We start from the raw sequence: 17,954 nt of genomic DNA, 5'->3' as shown, positions 1-17,954 counted from the left end.
GCCTCACAGCCGAGGAGTGACAGGGCCAGCTCTCCCATACTTTTGTTCTCGGGGCTGGCTCACCCACACCCCTGCCACAATGGCCAGCTCCACTTTGCTCCCTGGCCAAGGCTCAGAGCCTACTCTCCCCGGTGCTACCACTACGGAGAGATGGGGTCAGCTGTTCAGAGTGCCACATCCAGTGAGATGTAGAGCCAGTTATGCACCCTGGATATTCACATGGTTCCCAGCAGCTGTTCCAACCAGGGACATCTCCAAGTTCTCTACATCTCTAGTTGTAATTCAAACCATGGACATTGACACTGATCCCTGCATAGACTCAAGACATGGCTCTCAGCAGCAGCTCAGCCTGAGACCTCACTATGGTCCCAGGTGATGGGGCTGGCCACTCACAATAGATAACTTTTCTTCCCACTCAAGTCTCCCATTACATCTCTCTGCAGAATGCTCAACCTGCTCCACTTCTTGTTCTCTCCCACCTGACCACCACATACTCACATTGTGGTATCTACCACTGCAGGCTGGCCATGTAGCTGGCAGGCTCCTGGGTGACATCTTCCATTACCACCTGCCTGTACCATGTGCTGGAGGCAGCTCTGTGGGTAGCCTGGCAATCTTCAGGTCTCTGTTTTCCTCTTCGCATGGATTTGATTTGATTATTAGTCCTAGAAATAAGACAGTTTTGGCCACAAAGCTAGGCATCAAGCTAGGATGAACAAAGAAAGGACTGCCATCAGCTCTGCCCCCAACTGTTACAAGAACAGCACCACCACCATCAAGGTGTCACTTTGCCCAATGCCAGGGAGTGTCTTACCAACTTTTACAGCCTTCTCAGCAGTGTCTTTCTCAGTGGACCACCCCCAATTACCCCACACTTTCATACTGCCTGGGCACCTTCCCTGTTTTCTCCATTGCCTCTTTTGCTTCTTCTTAATATATAATGCCACTTGATGAATTAATAATGTATTTACTCATTTATTAGTGCTGATGTGGTGTGCTTGCACATACTCACGCATCCACATGAAAGTCAGAGAACAACTTTTGTACGTTAGTTCTTTCCTTTCACCGTGAGTTCTAGGGGTCAGGGCAGGAAGTCCTGGGCAGCAAGGGCTCCCACTCCCTGAGCCAGCTCATCAGCCCATCAGGTGTCTCTGCAACACAGTTGTCCCTTTGCAAGTGAGTTCTATGACAACAAAAATCTTTATTTTGCCAGCTGATGCATTTCCAGTATATGCTATAGCATCTGACATAGAGAAGGCTGTGGTGTTTTTGCAGTAAAGGCATTCATCGATGGTTTATAACAAGAAACCCTGATTAGTAGCACAGAGCCTCTGCATTGTTTCATATGAACATCAGTGCTACCTCTGCTTATTTTTAGAAGTGGCTGTTTTAGCACCAAACACTGTCTTTTCATAAAGTCTCAAGCTGAAGAAAGGGCAAAGGGAGGAGGCAGCGCTCCTGCATGTGTGCTGTCAGAGTAGGAAATCCTTCCCAGATGCCTTCAGTAGACTTCTAAGGTCCACTGGCCAGAATGGTACCAAGCTGTCATTTTCAGATAAATTATAATTAACATATATATGAATTAGGATGTATTCCAGGGGCTAGACAGAATGCCACTTAAACAAAATTGGAAATCCACTAAAGAATTAGTGACTGGAAGGAAAGATAACTATACTTACCTGAGTGAAATATAGTTAAGTATTTATTACAAAATTATAATATACAAATAAAATATATAATGCTACTTTTGACTAATCAGTATCCTAATAACATATTCTCTCGGTGCTGAATGAATAGACAAAATTCCAGATGATGGTATTTCAATGAAAGTCGCATTTAGTACATGTAACAGAAGCATAATTAAAATTGATTATCAAAATGTTACTTTGCAAAAAGAATTTGCAAAGTAAGCAGTTGAGGATGGGATGGACAGAATGTCCCCATGATGCCACCAGGAATCCAGGCTTCATTATACTAGACTGCATACGATGTTTTTTCCTTTGTTCAACAAAATGGTTGTGTTACCTCTAGCATGTCTGCCACTCCAAGCAGAAAAAGAAAAAGAGAAAAGATTGCTATTCAAGTTAACTACATCTCCAAGCATGCCTATACAAGATTTCCTTCTTGTATTGCTTTGCCCATGTCTTGTCTGTGTTAACATTTAGTGTGTGTGTGCGTGTGTGTGTGTGTGTATGCAAATATGGTGTGTGCTTGCAAGTATATACAAGGGCCATGACACATGTCAAGATCGGAAGGCAACTTAGAGGAATTGATTCTCTCCTTTTACCATGTGGATTTCAGGAATTGAACTTGGGTCTTCAGGCCTGGTGGCAGGTGCCTTTACCAGCTGAGCCATCTCACCCTCCCCATGTTGGGGGTTTAGTTTGAACCATATAAAATTTTGGTTCTATTATCAAGAAATGCAGGGAACAATTGTAGTAGATATCTGGCAGTGTCTGAGCTTATGCCTACCAAGGGTGTTAACACTCACTACCTTTGGATGGTGAGATTGTGGTTGATTTTCGTGTGTTCTTAAATTGTTTTAACTTTTTCAACATGTGTTCTCTAATGTGAAATGAGCATAATAAAACTGTTTCTATTTTTCAGCAAGAACTAGAAAGTTTAAAGATTCACCTTTATAGGTTTCACCAAAATATCTTTGACATTAAAATGTCAGTTTCAAATGATTCTGTCAAAATATCCTAACTGAATGCAGAACATTGAGTATAAATTTGTTGAGTTTCCATTGACTTAAATATACATTAAGGACATTTTACTTAACTTCCAAGTTTACTCATAAGGAGATAAAATTCAGGCAACATGATATACATAAAATAACACAATGCTCACTAAACACTAGGGATTTTCTTCTTGTTTGTTTTGGGATATTTATTTTTATTTTGTTCTGCTTTTAATTTGTTTCTTTGACAGAGTCTCATATAACCAAGGCTATCCCTGAAGTCCCTGTATAGTTAAGGATGGCCATCCTCCTGCTTTCACTTACTAAGTGCTGGGATTACAGGTATGCACCGCCATGCCCAATTGACAGAGCATTGCTGACTGAACCCCAGAAGTCTGTTCATGTGAAGTAATCATTCTATCAATGGAGCTACATCCCACCCTAATGTTAGGTTCTATTGTAGTGCATAGACACAGTACAAGTCAGATGATTCTTTTAATTATCTCCATGATTTATTGATTTCATTGAGCTCTCTTCCACATCCACTCATCTTTACTGAGCATTTACTATGCAATAGAAACCTAGAAAACGTTGCCTCAGAATAACCAATGAGATGTGTAATATCATTATCTACATTTTACAGATAAGATACATCTTTAACTATATAGGGACTTCAGGGGTAGCCTTAGCTACATGAGATTGTCAAAGAAACAAAGTAAAATCGGAAGACAATAAAAGTAAACAGAACAAAAAAGGCTGAGGAAATGACTCAAGATTTTATAAGGGTAGAACAGAGCTTAAATTAAGATCCAGGCAGTCTGACCTACAGTTTTCATCCTTAGCTGGTCCACAACACAGATACAAAATTCCTCTATTGAGAAATTATAGAAACATCATCAGCCATGTTAAAAACTGATTTATATGCAAAACTGCTTTAGCCATTTTAATTTGCAAGTCTAGAAAAAGACAATTGTAGAATTAGCTAAATGCATTTTGAAACACACCCAGACATTCAAACATTATCTGAGTTTTTCTAAATGACAGTGTCCTGTACTAATTTCTGAAAATTCTACTCTAAGTTCTTCTCAAAGTATATTTGCTCATATTTTTTACAAGAATATGTAAAACTGTACATTCTCAAGTGAATTCATGAACTGATTACAATTTTGTTAAGTCAGCCTAGAAAAAAATCAAACAGCTGTGCTGTAAAGACAGCTTTGTTGGTAAAGTGCTTACTGCACTCAGTCCCAAATGGGATGTCTTCATCAAATCCCTCTTCTGAAGGTGCAGAGATCTATGCAGAAGAGGAGAGGGAAAGATTGTAAGAGCCATGGGTGATGGATGACTCCAGATACAATAGGACAGATACATATGTGAGCTCACAGAGACCATGGTGACATTCATAGGAGCCACACAGATGCAAACAGGGCTAGAGAGCTGGGGGGGCTGGTTCCATCAGTCAGGTGCCTACTGTGCAAGTGTACTGGAGTTTAGCTCTTCAGCACCACATGAAAAGTCGGTCATGAACAAGTAAAACCTCCAGTGCCAGGAGTGAGTTACATCTTGTCACATCATTGTCCAAAGAGGTCCCATGGACACTCCTGCCCTCTCCAAAAAAAAAAAATCACAGGGTATTATTGCCAGGGCTGTTGGATGCTCTCCACAGCCTGAATAAGAGACTTTGTTTACAGCACTCAGCCGAACATCTCGGGGTTTTGACCAGTCACGAAGGACCCTGTTGGCTCGCAGAGGATTCAGAACTGACGGCGCGGAGAGTCTAGACGCTTTTCTGCAAGGAACTCCAGTAAGCGGGATACAGTGGAAGACACCCTGCGCTGGAGAACCAGTGAACTGACAGAGTCTCAACGTTAGAGCTCCAGTAAGTGGGATACAGTGAAGGACACCACGGGAATTGGAAGCGGTCATCCTCACTCCTGCGCTGGAGAACTAGTCGACTGACGACTGACGGAGCTGGCTGAATTCAGAAGTGAAACAAAGGTGATTACATAGTAACAAAAATGGGGCAAGAAATAAGTGAGTAAAAACAGATGAAAAAGGCTTTAAAGACGTGAGGAATAAATAGAAGGCTGCTCTAGACAGAGCTAAGCAGAATGATAATGTTAATTGATTTAACTTTCAAAATGGGTGTGATTCTGAGTTGTATAATATTTTTCTGGATAAAAACTCAATGTAAAGGTTTTTCTGGTTACTGGCTTAAGAAAAGGCTAATTTGGAAAAAAAGGTTTTTCTATGAGTTTTCTGATGAGGTCATTAAGGTAGTAGTTATGTCTTCCAGAATTATATGGATCAGACATGACAGAGGTAGGCCTCCAGAACACTAGATTTCAGAGAATCAAAATAATTATCTTGATACTAAAACTTGTTTTGAGATTTGTATATTACAGAATACACAGCCTTGGTGAATGAATCTTCTTATCATCTGCATGTTCACTGATGCCCTGGACTTCCAGCTGGATGCAGTTAAGACAGACTTCAGATGCTTATCAATTTACCCTTCCCCTCATTCCTCTTCTAATATCTCAACGCCCATGTTCAGCTTGAAGAAGTTAATGAAGAGTCGGCGCCACAATTCCCTGGACTTGGGGACTGAGGTGGTTAATATTAGGCTGTCTTTATCTGTATAATTGTTACTAAGCTGATGCAAAATTCAAGGATTTCATTGGTATAAATTTGTGGGTACAAGGCTTAGACCTTTCACTTCTCCAACAGGGGAAGTTGTGTGTTGCTTTTATATCAACGGTTTAGATATTAAGTCTCTTGTCTCTCGGGTTCATGCTGTTCAAACTGATGGCTTTGGTAGAAAGTGGCTAGATCAACTTTGCAGCCATCTGGAACCATATACCCTGATGAAAGACTTGGTTGTCAAAAGCCTATAACAGCTGAAGCACACTCTGATAAATATATTGTTTATCCCACATAGCTTGTTTTGCTATTTAGTGACCTCAGCTGTATAGTGCACGTGGTAAAGTGTTTTCACCTGTGTTCTCCTGCTTGTGTATATACTTCGATCTTTTCTTACTTTAAGGAATGGGTGGGGGTAGGGTTATTTGGCTGCATGATCTTTGGGGGAGTGCTGCTTACCCTCTGGTTGCTCTGCAAATTCAAACAACAACATCAAAAGGATAAGGTGGTGATCACGAAAGCATTGTTTGCCGTGGAGCAGGGAACATCCCCTCAAGCCTGGTTGAATCTGCTTAAACAATGAGACACCATCACTTAACAGGATATCCTGAGGGCTCGTGTTCCCATTGCACCAGGTATCCTAGTGGTGGTCCTCCACACTTCCCGGGGCTCAGGTTCCTATTGCACGGGATAAAAGGTGTGGAGGGTCTTGTACTGTTTAACTGCCTTGAACGCCTATCCGTAGAACGGTGGGCTAGATCAGCAACCTAACAGTCCTCGATTGTTGTTGCAGTTTAATAAGGAAGGGGGAGATGTGAGGAGCCGCATTCGCCATTAAAAGATGGCGCAGGCTTCTGCTTCCTGGTTCTTCAAGGAAGCTTTACTTGAGAATGGGCCTGCGCATGGCTCGAAAACTGAGTATGACAATTGGATGAAAGATTTGAGCCAATGAGGGATCTGCACGTCTCCCAAAGCTCTATTTAAGCAGCAGGCTTTCTGAGCTCGGCGTCCTTCCCCTTTTCACCATCATGAGAGCTGTTCAATAAATGCTGTCAGAAGAATCCTGAGTGTGGCGTTCTCCTTATCGGCGAGGCTGTGCGCTACACATACATATACACTCACATACTTATATATACACATACATACTCACACACATACAATCACACATTCACACACACACATACTCACACATTCATACACTCATGCACAAGTGCGTATACACATACTAACTTACACTCATTCATACATGCACACTCATTCATACATACACACTCATTCATAGATGCTCATGCATACTCACACACACACAAATCAAGCAATCTATAGCAAAAAAACAATATGAATAGATTTATAGATGTTGTCCTGGTGTAGTAATAGTATCTGCTACTTACATGACTCCAATTAATAAAATCAAAGAGTTATGAAATGTTATTTTAAAATAGAAACCAAAATTATATAAACAATTTATAAGTTTGTAGTTTATATAATTTATATAGTTTTTAAGAGTGCTATATTTATTGGCAAATCATACTATGGGAAGATTAGGCAATTTTATGACAAGTAATTCTGTAAATAACTGCATTTACCAACACGTATAAATTAATTTCACTAAAATTTGATGAGTACCTACTGTTATCTTCCTGACTAGCTGAAAGGCATAAGTTATAAGAAATGATTCTTTACAAGTGTTTGTGAAGTCGGTACAGAGAAATACAGCTGAGTGAAGGACCGTGTGCAAGAAACGAGGTGAGTGTAGATAGAAAGAGCAGAATACAATGTTTTAAAAACTCATTTTAACAAAGTAAGTCACTGGCCGGACTGGTAAGAGCAGAAAGCACAGAATATAGAAAGAGTTGGTGATTTTGCACAGCTGTGCATTCTTCAGTGCCCTTAAGGATAAAATGTGAGGCAGAAGTGATAAGTTGTTAGAGGCGATGCAGGTGATGTGTGGAGGATCTCGTTCATCACAATTGCTGTCTGAGCTTTATCCAAGGTCAATACAAGGACGTTGGAAGAGACGCTGGGTGATTTACATCAGCAAAGTAATATCATCTGGTATTCCACTTCCACCGTTCCGCTTTAAAGTCTGAAACATCTTCTTTGCTTGTAATGGCACACGCTGCATTAGAATCTGTTTGACAGTAGGGCAGCCATGCCACTCTTGCTGGAACACAGTTTTTTATGGTCCAGACTATTCAACACTTATCTTTAGCTTCTCACCTCCATACATTTAAAATCTCTCCTTTGGAGGCTGAAGATGCAGCTGACTTGCTTGTAATGAATGTATGGGGCCTGGGTTTGGTCCAAAGTTTTGCAAACAAACAGATAAATCAATGTTCTTTTGCAACATTGGAGACTTTCTCTCTCCCTAACAATGTTAGTCTTGAGTAGGAATATTTGTTCATTTTTATTAATGTAATTTCCTGTTGCTGTTGTTTTTAACCCACCTGTGCTGTATTTTTCTTTCAATTCTCCTACTTCTTTGCATTAGTCAAGCAATTTTTACTCATTATTTTCCTCCTTTCCAACATTGAGTTATTAGTTATACATTTTAAAATGTTATTTAAGTTACAGATTTCTGCATAGTAATTTCATATGTTGCAATTGACTTTTTTTTTTATTAACTTTTTCAGCGCTTGAAATTAAAGTTCAGGTTTTGTACATGCTAGGCAAGTGCTCTACCGTGAACTATATTCCCAGATTATGGACAGTTTAGACAGAACAATTCTTCATTAGGATTAAGAAAGGGTGATCCATATGTACTATAGGATTCTCAGCAGCATATGTAGCTCCTGCTTACTAGACATCACTAGCATCATGCCTCCTCTGAAGTCAAGATAAGCAAAAATTGTCATGGTTTATTGCCACAAATGTCCTTGGGTACAAAATCCTCCTTCCTGAGAACTCTGATCAAAAGCCAGGCTGTCCAACATACCAGCTAGTAGCCATTTGTGAGAATGTTAGTCTATTCTAACTGGAGATGGTACAGTAAGGGGTAAACTAGAGGTCAGATTTTAAAGACTAATTAAAAAACAAACGTAAACAGAGGCCATTAAGTCTGTTGAGTAATTCTCTCTTCCTTATGCACCATTGCTGTCAAATATCTTCATTCTCAATTATATATAAGACTGATGATAGTATTTAAACAGTCAATACCCCCCACACACACATGACCCACTCTATACTCTTTCCTACTTTCTGTATTTCCAAGCACCCACTCCAAAGCATCTCTCTAACTGAGAGCATGCCCCAGTGTCCACCCACTGAATATCCACTAGAATGCTAACTCAAGTTCACCTCTCTGTGTCTTTTGATGTAGCTAGATTTTTTTTTTACTTATAAATACTATTATAGATTTGATCTGATGTGCCCCCTAAAGGCTTGGTATCAGAGGTGTAGCACTATTAGACACTGGTGGGACATTATAGGAAGGAACTTGAGTCCTGGCACCTCCTGTGTCTGTGCTTCCATGAACCTCATGCCACATTTGATTGCCTTGACTTGGGCCTCAAAGTCACAGCCAAACATGAGTTAAATGAATCTTTCTTCTCAAAAGCATTTAGCTTGGGTGCTTTGACACATGAGCAGAAAGCAGGCTAACATAAATGCTCTTATGTAACTGGAACCCAGAATAATGAAGTATATATAACACAACAACAACAATAAAACCAACAACCACCAACAAAAACAAAACAAAACAAACAAACACCCCTCCTTTTTGCAATTCCAAATCTATCCTAATCTCTCTTAAATTAGCATTGCCTGCTTTTGTTACTCACTTAACATGGTTCATAAAATACATATTTTGTGCAAAGTTTCTTTGACACAACATTGTGTCTCTGAGATTCACTGATTTTGTTGCATACAGTATCAAATTTTTGAATAATATTTCATTGTATGGATATACTACCTTAGGTTTCTCTGTTATTAGACTGATATAGATTTGGGTTGTTTATAGATTTTTGCAATAATAAACCTGTTATGATCATTCTTTTTTTTAAACAAATGAAAATTTAATTTTAAAACATTTAACTTTTAGTATATATGTTCTAACCCTATCTCAAACTAATGAAAACCCAAGAGGTATAGTGAAACGGACCACCAATGAACATTCTACACAATGACCATGAAGGGATGAGACCTCATGGACTAGGGGCAACCCAGCCTCCATTTCTCTGGGAAAAGATGTCAATCTCAGTCTTTCCAGGGGAAAAAACTGGATCCAGAATTACCCAGATGCCTTTCTCAAGTGGGGTTTCATGTGTTGCTTCCAAGTCCCCTGCTGTCAAAAAACCACATTACACTTCTTGCAGATGTAGGATCTCAAATCACGATGGATGCAGAAATGAACAGTGAGGTTGCCCTTGTGGCAGAAGCATCACCCACAATTCTTATACACATAAGGCTTCTCCTTCACATGGACCCAATTGTGACCCTGTAGGGTGGACCAGTGGGCAAATTCTGTTTGGCAGACTATACACGTGTAGGGCTTCACCCCAGTGTGGACACACTGGTGGACTCTCGGATCCGATGACTGTACAAAGGCCATGTTGCACAAGTTGCACTTGAAGGGGCTCTCACCTGTGTGTGACCTCTGGTGGAGGTTAAAGTGAGACCTGTAAAGAAACCTCTTGCATTCAGTACACTGAAACCAAGCCTGGCCAGCAAGAATGTTAACTTGTTCTACAGGCTGTGGGTTAGCAGGCTGTGGGTTAGCAGCCTCTAGCCCATCTTCTGTATTGCTCATATAGGAGGCCACTCCTTGGGAAGTGGGTAAGTGGAAACCACAAATACTCTGAATATTCCTATTCAAGGCTAAATCTCTTTCCAGAACATGGGTGAATCATGGTACAGCATCCACAACAGTGTCTTCTTGGGGCAGCACAGCACCCTTTACTCTGAGAGAACCAGCTGGCTTGCAGATGGGTCTTCAGTCTCTGAGAGGTTCTGCAGTTCCAGGCTGGCCTGGCCTTTGTTGAGAGACTCCTGGCTCTCATCTGATAGGTGCTCTTGGGACAAATCCATATGATCCCATTTATCCTCTGGGGCTTCAGCCTTCTCAACGCTGGGATCCTGAAGGAGGTATGCCTGTCTATGGGAGTAGATTATGGACCACTTGTGGGATTTCCCTTCCCTCGGCATCTTTTCCAGGTCTTTGCAGCTCTTCACTCTGCTCTCCTTCACTAAGGCCTGCAGCTCTGGTGGCATACAGATTATGAACTGCTCCAACACCAGGATCTCCTTCTTGCTGTTCAGGTTCGGCTTCAGCCACTGATAGCATAGCTCAGAGATCCTCCTCAGGTTCTGGTTCAAAGGGTCTAAAACCTCAGAACTTCGTGTGCCAAAAATCAGGGTTGTAGTTTTTCTTTTCTCCATATTTTACCTGGGATATTAGTGATAGTGGTTACCCTGATCTGATGAGGCTATCTGATGGCACATAGCCATATCTGTGGTGAATATTCCCCTTGGTTTAGGAAAACTTTGAAGTGACTCCTATGTAAACTGGCCTATCCATTTTGCCACAGAGATAGGCTCAATGTTGGTCCAGATACCTTGCTAGTCCTGTTTTCGAGTCCACAGTCTCCTGTCTTCTCAGATCTCTCTGCAAAGTGCTGGTTCTCTGCCCTGTTATGATCATTCTTGAGTGTGTGTGTGTGTGTGTGTGTAATACAAGTATATATAGTATATATAATAAAAATAGCAATATATAATAAAATAGTAATATTTAGTAATAAACTGTCTGAACTATATAGTAAACCCATTAAAAGAAACTGACAATTTTGAAAGTAGTTGTACCAATGAACATTCACATAGTCAGAGTATAAGAGTTCCAGTTTCCCTGTGTCATTGCTAATACTCAACTATTGTCAACCATTTGATTCTTAACCAGCCTTGTAAACTTATCTTTTGATAAACATTCCATATGATGTTATTAAAGTCATTGTATCAGTGTCCAGGTCAGTGCAATCACTTTGAAACTTTGTCAATATCTATTTAAGTGTACTATGTAAACCAGAAATTTCATTATTTTGACTTTGTTTTCATTCATCTTTTATCTATTCTTTCACAATTGTATATATAGATACAGTATATCTTCACCCCATCTACCCCAAACTCTGCCCTCCATGCCCCCTATACAATCTGTGCACCTCCCACCTCATCTCCTATCACCTTCACGCCTTGGTTGGTTGGTTGATTGTTTGGTTGGCTGATTGTTTGGTTAGCTGGTTGGTTAATTGTTTGTTTCTTTGGTTGGTTGGTTGGTTGGTTGGTTTTAATCTTTGTCTCTTCTTTCACTCCTTAATAGTGTCTTTTGGTGGGCATAAATTCTTAATTTAAAAGTAGGAACTGAGACATCTTGGGTAGACCAGGATGGCCTTAAATTTGTGTTGTAGATAAGAGTCACCTTGCTTTCAACTCACAAATGATGGTATTATAGATATGTGCTACCATACCTAACTCTAAACTCTACATTTTAATCTATTTTTCAGTGCTATTGTAGTTATGATATCTTGTTAAAAAAATGGTTGCAAACCACAAGACCATGGAGATAATTTATTATTACATGTCCAGAGATTTTTATCATTCAGACTCCATATTTATGCCTGTGACTTATGGTATTGTAATCTATAGGGCTGCCTTTTGCTAGCTCGGGATTCTAAGGTATTGACTTTCACTTGTCTGGAGAAGCTATAGAAAATTCGAAGCTAGGATAGCTGCCCTGTCATGTCAAAATTCAATTGGAGGTGGCAAAAACACTCTCTATATTATTCAGATCTTGAAAACGTGCATTGCTCAAACAACTGTAATGTGCAGGGTTGTGCTGTTTAGAAACAGCTATACCAGAGGTTTCAACTAGATGACAGTTGTTATTCTTGTTATCCTTCAGAGTTCTCTCTACGGTCTTGCTCTATTCCTCGTCTCTCTGAAAGGAAAAGGTGTTGATCTTACTGCTATTTTAACACATGATCATAGTCTTTGTGGTTTAAAACAACACAAAAGTGGTGCCTTCACATTCTCCAAGTCAAAATTTCAAAAGGTGTCCTGTGGGGCTATGACTCAAAGAACAGGCAAAGCTCGCAACTTCTAGTTCATGGGAGAATCTAGTCCTCCCCTCTTCAGAGGGCTGAATGCATGTGTTGACTTGCAGACACACCATCCTAATGCTGCTTCTGTTGGGGTCCACACTAGCCCCACGTTGGGAGCCAAAATAATGTTGGGGTCCACACTAGCCCCACGTTGGGCGCCAAAATAAATGTTGCAGCCCAGGCAAAATGTTGAGGCTCGGGCCAACCCACGTTTGGGCGGCCACTGTATCCTGGCCCAAGCTGCTGCTCTGGCCTGCAGGTCGGGGGTTCAGCAAGAGCAAGGGTCAGGGCAGATTCTACCTAATGTCTGATGTGTATGAATCTCTCTCTCTCGTCTCCCTAATGTCTTAATCCTACTGTCTGCCTCTGCATTTTATGTCTTACTTCTAAGCCACGCCTCTAAGTTACACCTTTAATCATGCCTTTAGGTCTTGTCTCTAACTCTGATCTCTATACTTCTAAATCATACTCTTAAATTACACACCTTTAATCTCACACACCTTTAATCTCACACACCTTTAATCTCACACACCTTTAATCTCAAGGTATCTAAACCAAGATTATTGGAGTGTTCTCAGCTGTTGTAGGCTATTGTAATCCAAGTCTCATGTCAGGGTATATGGCTCAAGATGGCTGCAAAGCTGATAGCCGCTTTCTGCTAAAAGTCGGCCCCCAACATGCTTCCACAGTTTTGCTGCCTTTTGCTCATCCCAGTATCTGCCTTGCTTTTAATAGGAGGCTGATTATATCACGACTACCAAGAGAAGTATCCACACAATCTAAGATACTCTGTCCATGTCAACACCAACACAAAACAAGCTTGAAAAGAGCTCTTGAGTAACATGCTCATCCCTAAAGCCTTCACTAAGGCAAACAGAGCGTCTGCCTGAGCTGTGAAGGAAATGTTAGAGCGATGGCCCATGATGGCAGCAAGTATTTTGAGAGGGATGCTGTCTAAATGAAGAGTTGTTAGCAACAAGCAGAACACTCTCGTCAGAGCCTAAACTTACTGGCATGAAATGCAGAACTGCAGCTTCTCTTAGATGTAGCAGCAGCATTGTGTACACTTTCTTACTGGTTTCTAGGTCAAGGTCCTGGCACAGGCATCACCTGGGCAGAGAAGGGAATTGGCATCACCTTCCTTAAGATTCTGTGGAATAATTTCCCATCTGTGTCTGGCTCCACAAGCCTCCAACGACATCTAAACGCTAAACAACAGCTTTTTTTTTTTTTTTTTTTAAAATTCCTTTTTTATTTAATTGACAAAAAGAAGTGAGGTTTGATTCCATTGTAATTAAATAAAATAACTTATTGCCACATAAAGCAGACTAAAGTCCAGTCTACGAATATTCAAATTATACCTGAGAAAAGTTTATTGGGGGAAAAACTCAGAGAGAAGAGCACAACACACACATACAGGTAACCTGTTGTATTGCTAGGGTAGCAGAGAAGGCTGGTACCTCTGGCATCATGCTCGAGAAGAGGTTTCCCAGTCCTTCATCTGTGGGTCTTTAAAGCACATCAAAGAAGTCTTGACCCCTAGCCTCAGGTGGTCAGGGACCAGAATCTTGTAACAAGATGGAGAAGAACCCTGGCTCTATCCCTAGTGCTGTGACTCTGATTTACATTTACAGGAACTATGAGTCATTTCTTGCATATGATCAGGAGCTTAAATGCAGGTTGACCAGGCTGGACTTCTTGAAGATTTAGCTCTGGCCAATATGATGGTTAATCTTGACTGTAAACTTGGTCGGGTTTAGAATCACCTACTAGACATACCTCCAGATGTGCTTGTGAAGAGTCTTGTGATGCTATTTACAGAGAGGTTTAACTAAGGAGAGAAAAACTACACTGAAAGTAAATGACACCATCCCATGGGCTTGTAAATCAAATTGGGTAACAAAGAGAAATGGAGAAGAAAGGCAGTCTTACCATTTCTAATGCTGTAATGGAACACTATAGCCAAAAGCAAGTTGGCATAAAACTAGCCAGGACAACAGACCCATCGACTACATGACATAAATAAATTACTGTTAATTCACTAGCTTTCCTTTCTTGTTCATCGCCCAGATGACACAGTAACATCAACATCACAATATAAAACGTTTTACAAGCTTAAAAAGTCCCACAGTCTACAAATTCAAACACTTTAAAATTCAATCCTTTTAAAATGTAAGATCTCTTTGAAAACCTAAAATCTCTTTAAAAAACCAAAATCTCTGTGGGCTCCTATAAAATAAAAAATAAGTTAAATACATTTTTACTTCAAGAGGGAAGAAGCATGGCACAGTCACAATCTGAACAAACCAAAACCAACCCCCAACAGTGTAAATAACTCAGTGTCCAATAGCTAGGATTCACTCAGCATCTTCTGGGCTCTGACAAAGGCCTTGGATCATGCTCCCAGCTCTGCCCCCGCAGCACACACAGGCAGGTTTTACTCCCCACTGCTGCTGTTCATCCCATGGTACAGGCATCTCCAAAATGCTAGAGTCTTCTGCTGCAACCGGGATACATTTTCACCAATAGCCTCTCACAGGCTCTCTTAATAGTGCCAAGCCTCAGCTTCTCTGCATGACCTCTTCGATCCTGGGCCTTCAACTATCACTGAGGCTGCACCATCACCAATAACCTCTCATAGTGCCGAGCCTCAGTTGTTCTCCATGAACCTGTCATTTCTTCTACCTGGGTGACTCTTACACTACCAAGTTCAGCTGCCAGCAGGAGGTACAGCCTTGGCTGCCTCTGGAGCACAATTTCTGTGTACCGACTGTTCAGAAACAGTCCCAGAAGATTTCATCTCAGCAATGCTGGTCTCTTTCTAATCACCACTAATTTCTTAGCTTCATATAACCAACATCAAATGTTCCATCAATGAGAAGGTTTCATTTCAAGGGTGCCAGTTTCTTTTGTTAATTATAGCTGACTCTTGAGCCACACATAACCAGAACCACAGATTCCCTCTGAAACTCCACAATCCAGGCCTTCATCTTCTGCAATACTCTCAACATTCTTGCCTTCCAAGTTCCCACAGAACAGCCCACTGAGGTCTCAACATTCAATGGCTTTTCTAGTCTGAAATTCCAAAGTTTTTCCACAATTCTCCTCAAACCATGGTCAGGTCTGTCAAAGCAATATCCCACTGTAACTTGTCTTATAGTTTCTCTTGCTGCAACAAAACATCATGACCAAAAGCACACTGGGAAGAAAGGGTTTAATCAGCTTACACTTACACATCATAGTTCATCATTGAACAAAATCAGGACAGGAACTCAAACAGGGCAGTAACCTGGAGTCCAGATCTGATGCAGAGACCATGGAGGGATGCTGCTTACTGGATTGCTCCCCCATGGCTTGCTCGGCCTTTCTTATAGAAGCCAGGACACCTGGATACATTGTATAATACAATGTAATATAGAATCCTGGTGAGCACAAGAATGGCACCACCTACAATGGGCTGGGCCCTCCCCCATGGATCACTAATTAAGAAAATGTTTTACAGCTCATCTTACGGAGGCATTTTTCTCAGTTGAGGCGCTCTCCTCTCTGATGACTCTAGCTTGTGTCTAGTTGACATGAAAGTAGCCAGTATAGTTTAGGAGAATCATTAACTTCTGTTTCCTGACTGAAGACTCAATTCAGCCATCTCCCTTCCACTTCCAATTCTACAGTTTCCCCACCACTGTGAACTCTATCCTTCAAGCTGTGAGCCGAAATGAACCTCTTTCCTTCAGTTGTTGCTATCAGCTGTTGAGTTACAGCACTGTGACAACCAACTAATGGGAAGCTCTGCAGACCTTTGCTCTTATTTCTTGGAGGATAGGCTGCCCAGAATCAATCTGGGGCAAGTGGATCTTACTTCTGGATTAAATAGTGCCCTCCTCCAAGTGTACATCCACTCAGAACTTGAACTTATTTATTCTTATTTGGAACTTTCAGATGTAACCAATACCAGTGAGACCAAAAAAAATGAATGAATGAATGAATGAATGAATGAATAAATAAATACAAAAACAAGAAAGGGCCAGCTTTCTGACAGTATCTTATTGCAAATAGCATGTGTCTCTTCCCAAGCTTGGGGACTTTTTTTGAAACTGAGAACTTGTTGCACACAAATCACTCCAAAGCAGTAACCATGAGGGTTAGAAGTGGGTAAATGAGGGTCTGCAAGGCTTTCCACTCTCACGCAAGGTGATACTATGGCATCAAGAGACTGAACACGCAGACAGTGGCCAGACTCTAAAGACTCTTACCTGTAACCTGCTGTGACCAGCCTAGGAGACCAACCCATTGTCTACAGAAAGTCATTCTTCTATTTGAAAATTATATGGTTGAAAGTCAAACAAAGTCTACCATATTTATCAAACAAACCCAGAAATTAAAATAATTCTCATAACAGTCACAGTAAATGAGCAGAGCTCAAGAAATAACTACAACTTTCTTACGTTTTCTTCCCATTTCCAATGTAGGATCAGTCAGAGGAAGCCAAAAATACAGACCTGATTGATCCCAGAGGACAGTCCCCATTTAGTAGTAGGCTGCTTATAGTTTTCCTAGTCCCCTAGCCTCCACTCAGAGCATAGGCCTTCCTTTTTCCTAACTACACTGTTTTCCTGCTCCAGTACTTCCTCTAAACACAAGTGATGAGTCTTTACCAAAAAACCAACAGCCACAGCTGACTCCCTGGCTACGCCAACCAACATCCTGCTACAGCCCTTGTTTTGTCTCCTGTATCAGTCTTCATTTGCTCCCACACACAGAATACCATTTCTCTGGACTTCCAACATAATTGATCCCCAGCAGCCTGCTGCTGAACTTTGCTCATCAACATTCCCGTTATTGGCATGTCCCCTTGGAGAGATATTGGTCTGTCTCGGTTTGGCCTCTTCACTTTGCCTTCTGCATTGGATCATTCCCAGTACACTGTCAGCATCTAAGTACTGGCTCTTCCGTTGGAAGAACTCAGTGGAGACAGATCATATTGAAGGAAGCCCAGTCTTAAAAAAAGAAAAAAAAAATCCACTCTGAACATTTCAGAGGCATTTAAAACTACAATTCCAAATGCTTTAGCCATTGCTTTCTTTATGTCAAAGTGTTAAAATATCTATTTTCAACAGAATTATTTATCTATTTTATGTATATGAATACACTGCAGCTGTCCTCAGACACACCAGAGGAGGGCATTGGATCCCTTTACAGATGGTCGTGAGCCACCATATGGATGCTTGGAATTGAACTCAGGGCCTCTGGAACAGCCATCAGTGCTCTTAACCACTGAGCCATCTCTCCAGCCCCACCTACTTTTTTTTAATTGTGAGACTATTATCATGGCCTATCATTTCATTAATGTAGTTACAGCATATTATTTATTTATTCAGGAAATTAGCATATTGTAGTGATTTGGATGAGAAATTGCCCCATAGGCTCATGTATTTAGACACATGCTGCTGGTGGTACGGTATGAAGAGGCTGTGGAGGTTTCGGACATAGAGGCTTCTTGAAGGGAGTATGCCAGTGCTGCCATACAATGCCTTCCTGGCCAT

At 41.0% G+C, this 17,954-nt stretch overlaps 1 non-coding gene and 1 pseudogene across 1 annotated transcript; both read right to left on the bottom strand.

The window, feature by feature from the left end:
- Positions 1-656: 656 nt before the first annotated feature.
- LOC117707992 (small nucleolar RNA SNORA48) lies at positions 657-807 on the bottom strand. Its single transcript, XR_004606729.1, has one exon. It is a non-coding gene; the product is annotated as a small nucleolar RNA SNORA48 (small nucleolar RNA).
- Positions 808-9,551: 8,744 nt separating this feature from the next.
- LOC117707448 (zinc finger and SCAN domain-containing protein 5A-like) lies at positions 9,552-17,954 on the bottom strand (annotated as a pseudogene).

The sequence above is a fragment of the Arvicanthis niloticus genome, chromosome 4, assembly GCF_011762505.2.
Source record: "Arvicanthis niloticus isolate mArvNil1 chromosome 4, mArvNil1.pat.X, whole genome shotgun sequence".
Lineage (NCBI taxonomy): Eukaryota > Metazoa > Chordata > Mammalia > Rodentia > Muridae > Arvicanthis > Arvicanthis niloticus.
Note: the sequence above shows the minus strand (reverse complement) of the source record. Positions and strands in the feature narration are given on the sequence as shown.